This window comes from Callithrix jacchus, chromosome 11 (assembly GCF_049354715.1).
Source record: "Callithrix jacchus isolate 240 chromosome 11, calJac240_pri, whole genome shotgun sequence".
Classification (NCBI taxonomy): Eukaryota; Metazoa; Chordata; class Mammalia; order Primates; family Cebidae; genus Callithrix; species Callithrix jacchus.
In genome coordinates, this window is record NC_133512.1 from 93,035,847 (window position 1) to 93,045,026 (window position 9,180).

The 9,180-nt window shown below is 46.8% G+C and overlaps 1 long non-coding RNA gene across 1 annotated transcript; it reads right to left on the reverse strand.

Moving 5' to 3' along the window:
* Positions 1-248: 248 nt before the first annotated feature.
* LOC118143734 (uncharacterized) lies at positions 249-8,817 on the reverse strand. Its single transcript, XR_004728119.3, has 3 exons — positions 8,649-8,817; positions 6,115-8,219; positions 249-5,109 (listed from the first exon to the last, which is right to left on the reverse strand). It is a non-coding gene; the product is annotated as an uncharacterized LOC118143734 (long non-coding RNA).
* Between the last annotated feature and the right edge of the window lie 363 nt (positions 8,818-9,180).

The window sequence follows — 9,180 nt, forward strand, 5'->3', positions numbered from 1 at the left end:
TCCCTGGAGTGTGTCTCTGAATCTGCTCTGTTCCATCAACTATCCTTGATGGATAAAGACACAGGCTGGGAAGTTGTCCTGCTCCCTCAGGTTCCTGACAGCCTCGTTTCCTGCTTCTATGCCTGGTAAGTTTTCCACTAGAGCAGTGATTCCCTGGCCATACATTAATCAACTGCAGATGCTTCAAAACACACACACACACACACACACACACCACCTCCACCACACCCATTTATGGCAATATCGGTCGGGAACACCTGGGTGATTCAGTGCACAGCCTTGGTTGAGATGAGATCAGACTCTTAGGCTCCCTTATCACGGGATTGGCAGGGGAAGGGGCTATTTTTCAACACTCATGGGGCTATATTTGCAAAGAGTTTTGCGGAAGGTCTTAAAACTCAAAGGGTCTTGAGCTAAAACCAGTCAGCACTGAGAGTTGTCCGACACTTGTGGAAGAGTTCCGGGGTGGGGACTTGGGTCAGCTGCAGGGTGCTTGGGTTGGAGGTTGCTCCCAAAGAGGGGTCACCTGTGCCTTGTTCAATTCAGTGACTGCCGGGTTAAAGTGAGCACCCTGGTGGCTGCAGTGAACACGGGGGTGTGTGGCCCACCTCCTCCGTGGGGTGGAGGCCCTCATTGCCTGGTGGTGGGAATGTGAGCAAGAGGGCAAGAGGCTGCCTGCCCAAGGCCACGCACCCCTCAAGGAGAGGGTCCCACGTGCGCAGCGCTGCAGATCAGCTGCCTGCAGAGCTCAGGCAATGGTGGCTAGTTTGATCCTGGTGGCGAGCCCTGAGGATCATCGTTAACTGTGATAAGGATAATCACACCTTTCCTGGCTTCCATTTCTGGGTCTGTGACATTTTGGGTTTCTTCTGATGATCTCCAGCCGTCTTCCTACTCTGCTGCTACTAGGACTGATCAGACCAGTTTCTGGTTACCATGGTGACAAGGTTGCTGCAGGAAGCCACCCCAAGGGGCCTGGCTACCATTTCTGGGGGTGGATCAGGCCTCCTGCCCAGAGCAATCCTCTGCCTTCCTGCATAGTCATGACTGTGCACTCACTGAAAAATACCCGGATGGCACAGCACTGGACGATTAGGGATGAGCCCTGAGGAAGAAGACGGGGAAGGTGGTTTGGGGATTTTCACTCTTCTCCCTATATCTGTCTGAGCCTAAGTTTTCTTATCTGTGAGAGTTCTGAGATTTTCCATTGTCACATGTTGTTATGGAGAGTAAATGAGATCCATACAGGCCAGCCTTGGAGATATTGTGGGTTGGGGTCTAGACCTCCTCAATAAAGTGAATATGGCAATACAGTGAGCCACACAAAATATCTGGTTTCCCAGTGCATATACAAGTTATGTTTAGGGCCAGACATGGTGGCTCATGCCTGTAATCCCAGCACTTTTGGAGGCAAAGACAGGTGGATCACCTGAGGTCAGGAGTTCGAGACCAGCCTGACCAACATGGTGAAACCCCATGTCTACCAAAAATACAAAAGAAATTAGCCGGGCATGGTGGCACACACCTGTAATCCCAACTACTCAGGAGGCTGAGGCCGGAGAATCACTTGAACCTGGGAAGCAGAGGTTTCGGTGAGCCGAGATCCCGCCATTGGACTCCAGCCTGGGCAAGAAGAGCGAAACTCCGTCTCAAAAAAAAAAAAAAAGTTATGTTTATATGATACTGTAGTCTATTAAGTATGCAATAACAAGGTACCAAAAAAAGAGTAACAATGTGCATACCCCAATTAAAAAACACTTTATTGCTAAAGGATGCTAATGATCATCTGAAGGGTCAGGAATCCTTTTGTAATTTTCCTGCTGGTGAGGAGTCATGCCTTGATGTTGATGGCCGCTGACTGATCAGGGTAGTGATTGCTGAAGGCTGAGGTGAGTGTGGCAATTTCTTAAAATAAGACAACAGCGAAGTTGACCACATCCATTACTCTTCCTTTCACAAAGCATTCCTCTGTAGCATGCAATGCTCATGGACAGCCTTTTACCCCTAGTAGTACTTCTTTCAAACTTGGAGTCAGTCTCCCCAAACCTTACCACTGCCTTATCAAATACGTTTATGAAATATTCCAGGTTCCTTGCTGTCATTTCCACAATGTTTACAGCATCTTCACCAGAAGAAGATTTCATTGCAGAAAACTATTCCCTTTGCTCATCCGTAAGAAGTCACTGCTCTTCTGTTCAAGTTTTCTCATAAGATTATATCAATTCAGTCCCATATTCAGGCTCTACTTCTAATTCCACATCTGCAGTTACTTCCTCCACTGAAGACTTGAACCCCTCAATGTCATCCATGAATGTTGGAATCCACTTCTTCCAAACTCAGGTGAATGTTGGTATTTTGGCCTCCTCTCATGAATCACAATGTTCTTAGTGGCATCTAGAATGGTGAATCCTTTCCAGAGGGTTTTCAATTTGCTTTGCTAAGATTCATCAGAGGAATCACTATTTATGGCAGTTATAGCCTTACAAAGTGTACTTCTTAAATAATAAAACTTGAAAGTCAAAATTACTCCTTGATTTATGGACTGCAGAATGAATGTTGTGGAAGCAGGCATTAAAAATAACCTTCTTCTCCTTGTACATTTCCATCAGAGTTCCTGGCTGACCAGATGCATTGTCAATGAGGGGTAGTATTTTAAGAGGAATCTTTTTTGCTGAGTAGTAGGTCTAAACAGTGGGCTTAAAATATTCAGCAAACCATGCTCTCAACAAATGTGCTAACATCCAAACTTTGTTCTTCCACTTAATGAACACAGGCAGAGTAGATTTAGCATAGTTCTTGAGGGCCATGGGATTTTCAGAATGGTAAATGGGTATCACCTGCAAAGTAAAGTCACCATTCCCAGCTAATTTTTGTATTTTTAGTAGAGATGGGTTTCATCATGTTGGCCAGGATGGTCTTGATCTCTTGACCTTGGGACCACCCACCTCAGCCTCCCAAAGTGCTGGAATTACAGGTGTGAGCCACTGCACCTGGCCAGTATAGCACTTTTAATTTCCTTCAAGAACTTTTCCTTTTTATTCACAATTTGACTAACTGGCACAAGAGGCCCAGCTTTCAATCTATCTCAGCTTTCACCATGTCTTCCTCATTAAGCTTAATCATTTCTAGCTTTTGATTGAAAGTGAGATACGTGTGACTCTTCCTGTCACTTGAGCACTTAGGGGCCATTGCAAGGTTATTACATGGCCTAATTTCAATATTGTTGTGTCTCAGGGAATGAAGAGGCCTCAGGAGAGGAAGAGAGATTGGGGAATTGCCAATCGGGGGAGCAATCAGAACACACAGAATAGAGTGTCATTTTCTCAATTTGTATTTTTGTATGCTTTGTCAAAGATCAGTTGGTTGTAGGTATTTGGTTTTATTTCTACCTTCTATATTCTGTTCCATTGGTCTATGTGTCTGCTCTTACACTGGCATCATGCTGTTTGGATAACTATGGCTTTGTAGTATAATTTGAAGTCTGATAATGTGATACCTCCAGATTTGTTCTTTTTGCTTACGATTGCTTTGGCTATTTGTGCTCTTTGTCAGTTCTACATACATTTTAAGATTGTTTTGTCTAATTCTGTGAGAAATGATGTTTGAATTTCGATAGGAATTGCACTGATTTTGTAAATTGCTTTGGGCAATATGGTCAGTTTCATGATGTTGATTCTTATTATTTTTCTTTCTGTAATTCTACCACTCTCTCTGGTATAATTCCTATTGTCTCACGATCTCTTTCCTGAATTTGCAAATTTCTGCTTATCTTTTACTTCACTCCTTGCTTTGTATCAATAATTTTTGAAAATTCATGTAGGAATATTGGGTTACCATTCTCATCTACTTTGTTTTATTTTTTATAGCGAGTTTTTATTACTTGTAGAAAAATGCTGCTTTATTCATCTTTTTGTCTTATAATGTCTTAGGAAAGATGCTGTGTACTTTCTAGTTTTTAAATCTATATTTGAAAGAGCTGGATTTTCCTGGATTGGAAGTAGGACTTTCCTGTGGGGTAGGAAGTGCCACGGTGGCTTGCTGAAATCACACTTCCAGTCTGCTTCTTCTCTTCTGCAATGTTGGTCTCTGTGGTTTCTATGAGGCGAGCTTTGAAGATTCAAAACTAAGCTGCCACCATATTTCCAGGAGAATAGGAGTCCTGTTCATTAAATCTGAATGTCCCTCTGCATTCCCTTGGGTCTTCCCCTTCTTTTCACATAAAGCATGACAGACAGGTATGGCTGAGCCCTGCCATGGCTTCTGCCCCATCTGCAACCCATCTTGCTCTCTTTCTAGTTACAGATTTCTATTTTCTTAAATGAAATTGGAACTTCTCAGGGTTCTCCAAGGGGCCTCTGCTCCAACACCATGTCAAGGAGTGGGGAATGCTCCTTTGGTCATCAATGTCAGCTCTTGCTGGATGCTCCTGGCATGCTGGCTGCTGGCGCTGCTCTCCTGGACCTTGCCTGGGACCTGTCTCTAGCAAGGCTGGCTGCTGTCATTGAGCATGTTCTTGTCTCTGATGGCCCACAGGTGCTTTTGTTTCCCCTGAAGGATCTGCTTTGCTTTCTGGACCCTGATCACTTTCTAGTTACTCCCCTGTGCATGCACACCCATGATGAGCCCTCATTTGTCTTAGACTTTTGGAAAGTGAAAGCCAGGAAGGGCAGCTAACCAGCCTGCCACAGATGTCCTCTTAGGCAAACCAGCATGACGCCTGGCTGTGCGCTGGAGCCGGAAACAGAAAAGGGGAGAACTATGGGGAGAAAAACGTACAAACTAACAGCAAAAATGATTCTGTCACATTCTTTTATTTACATTCCGATTGTGAGTTTCAGTTTACAGATAGCTGATACACGTTATTAAATAATGTAAAAACATAACTGCATTATTTATTTAAAGGCTGTTGCTCTCATCAAGTGGCTTAGTCTTCATTCTAAGGATGGGGAAACGGTTTTGGAAAAGTCAGTTAGTTACCTCCTGTGTCCTCCAGCACTGGGGAAAAGATCAGACGCTGCCTTTAGAAATCCAGAGGTGATGAAGGCTGCCTGAGACAACACTGACATCAAAGACCGACAGCCATTCACCGTCCTTCGTGAGAAATCAGAGCTGCCCAAGCGAAAGAGAGAAAGAACATTCTAGACACAGGTGTAGCTCCAAAGGTGAGAATTCAAAGAGAGAAAGAACAACCAAGCAAAATAAAAACACAAATGAAAGTCAATGCACAGTGTCATCCTTAACAGTAAAAAACCAGAAACTAAATGTTGTAGAAGTCATTGATTACATTCATGATTGTTCAATCATAAGATGCGATTCTCTGCAGTATTTAACACAATGCTCTAAATGTGAATTACATTGAAAAATGATCATACCATCGTCCCATCATAAATCATTTGTGATTATATGCAGTATGATTCCAAATACCTGTGTGTCATATATGTGGAAAGAGAGAGAGGAAGAAAGAGGAGGAGGTGGAGGAGGCAAGGGTTGTAAAGTCAGGTGAAAAGTCACTTTACAAGGGGACTTTATCCTTTTTAGTGTTTGATTGTGTGTGCTTTTCAAAATGGCTAAAAAGTAAATGTAAACTTATGCCCCTTCCATGCCTCATTCACTAGGATTTAAGGCAGGGATTTCCCGTGGAACCATAGCAGCGTCTCAGGTGTGGACCTTGCTGATGTCTTCCTACATCAGCAGAGCTGTGGCTTGGAAAGCGTGGCCCCTCCTGCAGGTTGCAGGGCTGGCGACATCCTCCAGGAGTTGATGGCAGGCAGCACACACAGGTGCTGGGCTGAGCAGTAGGGAGGGCTCCCCTCGGCCACCAAACACCCGTGCAGCCTCTCCTGGGACTCTGGCCACAGAGAGAACATGGAATTTGGAACAAAACACCCAGTTTCTAAACCCAGCTCTGCTATTGCTTTATTCTCTTGGGAAGTCATCAGGCTTCCCTAAGCCCCCTCTATAAGGTGGGTTTAAATATACCTGTCACCTCTTGTCTCAGAGTTTATGTAGGCTTGATTCAACAAGCAAATGTATATGAAAGTGATTTGTAAATCACTATAGCAGGTCCAATATGATTATTATATCAACATAGGTACAATTGTAAACATAGCTTACAATTCTCCTTCGGTCTTGCAGTTGTATGAGGTGACTAAGTCTCCACCACGAGAGCTTTGTTGAGGGAGGCCTTGCATGCTCTGCACCCAAAGGCAGAACTTCACATTCGTCCCTGCAAATTAATACTTGGTTGGCCATAGCCTATCTTAAGTATCCCTCCATGCTTTCTTCAATTTGAAAATGTCATTAACTTTGCTACCACACCTTTGCCCAGGTTATTGATAAAATGTTGGTCCCGTCAGGGTCCAGGACAAATTCTCCTTGAACCTCCCTGGGTTGACGGCCGTCACTCATCTGAGATGATTATTCTGCTTGGGCTACAATCACGTGACTGATATCCTGTCAGTGCGGTAGCTTCTGGGGCCTTCCTGGATGCCCCGCCCGCCTGTCTTGGCTCCTTTTTGCTGGTTCGCTCCCATGGTTGTAACCCTCACCAAGGGTGTGACCTGGAGGCTCCTATTAGCTGCTTCACTCCCCTGGTTGTCACACTCACCAAGGGTGTGACCTGGAGGCTCCTTTTTGCTGGTTCACTCCCCTGGTTGTCACACTCACCAAGGGTGTGACCTGGAGGCTCCTTTTTGCTGATTCACTCCCGTGGTTGTCACACTCACCAAGGGTGTGACCTGGAGGCTCCTTTTTGCTGGTTTACTCCCATGGTTGTCACACTCACCAAGGGTGTGACCTGGAAGCTCCTTTTTCCTGGTTCGTACCCATGATTGTAACACTCACCAAGGGTGTGACCTGGAGGCTCCTTTTTGCTGGTTCACTCCCATGGTTGTCACACTCACCAAGGGTGTGACCTGGAGGCTCCTTTGTGCTGCTTCGCTCCCATGATTGTAACACTCACCAAGGGTGTGACCTGGAGGCTCCTTTTTCCTGGTTCACTCCCATGGTTGTCACACTCACCAAGGGTGTGACCTGGACTCTCCTTTTTGCTGGTTTGCTCCCATGATTGTAACACTCACCAAGGGTGTGACCTGGAGGCTCCTTTATGCTGGTTCACTCCCATGGTTGTCACACTCACCAAGGGTGTGACCTGGACTCTCCTTTTCGCTGGTTTGTTCCCATGATTGTAACACTCACCAAGGGTGTGACCTGGAGGCTCCTTTTTCCTGGTTCACTCCCATGGTTGTCACACTCACCAAGGGTGTGACCTGGAGTCTCCTTTTTGCTGGTTGGCTCCCATGGTTGTAACACTCACCGAGGCTGTGACCTGGAGGCTCCTTTTTCCTGGTTTGCTCCCATGGTTGTCGCACTCACAGAGGGTATGACCTGGAGGCTCCTTTTTGCTGGTTCGCTCCCATGGTTGTAAACTCACCTCAAGGGTGTGACCTAGAGACTAACTGAGGTTTCTATTTTGGATCGTCTTCAACTGAAAAATGGGGACTGATTCTGGCATCTGTTTCACCCAGGCCAGTGGATTAACACGTTCCTAACAGGCGAAGCCGCTAAGCCAGGGCTCCTCAACCTCAGCTCGGTTGACACTCTGGGCCCAGCAATTCTCTGTGGCAGGGGCTGCCCTGTACGTTGCAGGGTGCCTAGAAGCATCCCCAGTCTCCGTTCATTCACGGATGCCAGCAGCACCCTTCTCACCCCTCCCCAGCTGTGACAATCCAAACTGCCCCCAGACAGTTGCCCAGGGGGACGAGCCCAACTTGCCCAGGGGGACGAGCCCTGCCTGGATGAGAAGTACAGACCTGGGCAGCGCCGCATGGTGTTTTGCTGTGTGCTCATTCCCCGCAGCCTGCATGTCCCAGCTCTGTCCCGACGGCGTAGAACACGGCGGCGCATCCTCCTCCCGGAGTTCTCAGGACGATTAGGATGCCCCACGCTCCCAGGCTTTCCACCAGGCTGTCACGACTGCACAGACATCCTGCCAAGTGCAGGTTTCAGCCCCCACAGCACCCCTGATCCATCGCCCTCAGACTGCTCGGAGGGGATCCGAGAAAAGCACTGTTCAGAAGTCAGTGTTACTATCTCTCCCTGGGCGGCACAGAGTGGATTCAGGAACAAAGACAAATTGCTTGGCTCTTGCAACTCTGATCTCGGTCATATTTGCTTCTCCGTGAACAATGAAGATTGTCCCCCCTGCAAGCTGTTTACGGCTGAGAATAAGCAGAGGGCGAGCGGTTAGCCTCCCTCTACCTTGCTGCTGCATTCTTTTTTCTTTCTTTCTTTTTTTTTTTTGAGACGTAGTTTCGCTGTTTTTACACAGACTGGAGTGCAATGGCGTGATCTCGGCTCACCGCAACCTCCACCTCCTGGGTTCAGGCAATTCTCCTGCCTCACCCTCCCGAGTAGCTGGGATTACAGGCACGCGCCACCATGCCCAGCTATTTTTTTATATTTTTAGTAGAGATGGGGTTTCACCATGTTGACCAGGATGGTCTCGATCTCTTGACCTTGTGATCCACCCGCCTCGGCCTCCCAAAGTGCTGGGATTATAGTGAGCCACCGCACCCGGCCGCTGCTGCGTTCTTAACCAACGAGAACACCTTCCTCACCGAGTGCTGAGAAAGAAATTAGGCACTTACTAAATTGTGAAGCTGAACAAAATATAAGCTGGTGTACTGATAATGATGTGTAGCTCTGCAGCTCTGGAGTTAATTCTCAAAAAGCACCTTCAAATTTTCTGATTAATAATAGCACAGTGCCGCTGAGCACTCAGCCTCCTTCCTAGATGCGCATGGAGAAGGTGTGTTCAAAGGATTCATTGTTGCTTGTTGGCTGTGCCGTGCATTGTGTGTCATGCCTCGCATTGTGCGTCACGCCACGCATTGTGCATCATGACGTGCATTCTGTGACACGCCGCACATTCTGCGTCACGCTGCGCATTGTGCGTCGTGACGTGCATCTGCGTCGTGACGTGCATCTGCGTCGTGACGTGCATCTGCGACGTGACGTGCATTGTGCGTCATGCCCCAACTGCTTTTAATATGACCTTAATCGCTTCTCCAAATTCTTTATAAGGACAATGCAGTTAGAAGGAGCGACAACAAAGGTGCATCGGTTGTGGGGTGAACAAGCAGGTCCAGGCCCCACTACAGCGTGATACAAGCAGAGAGA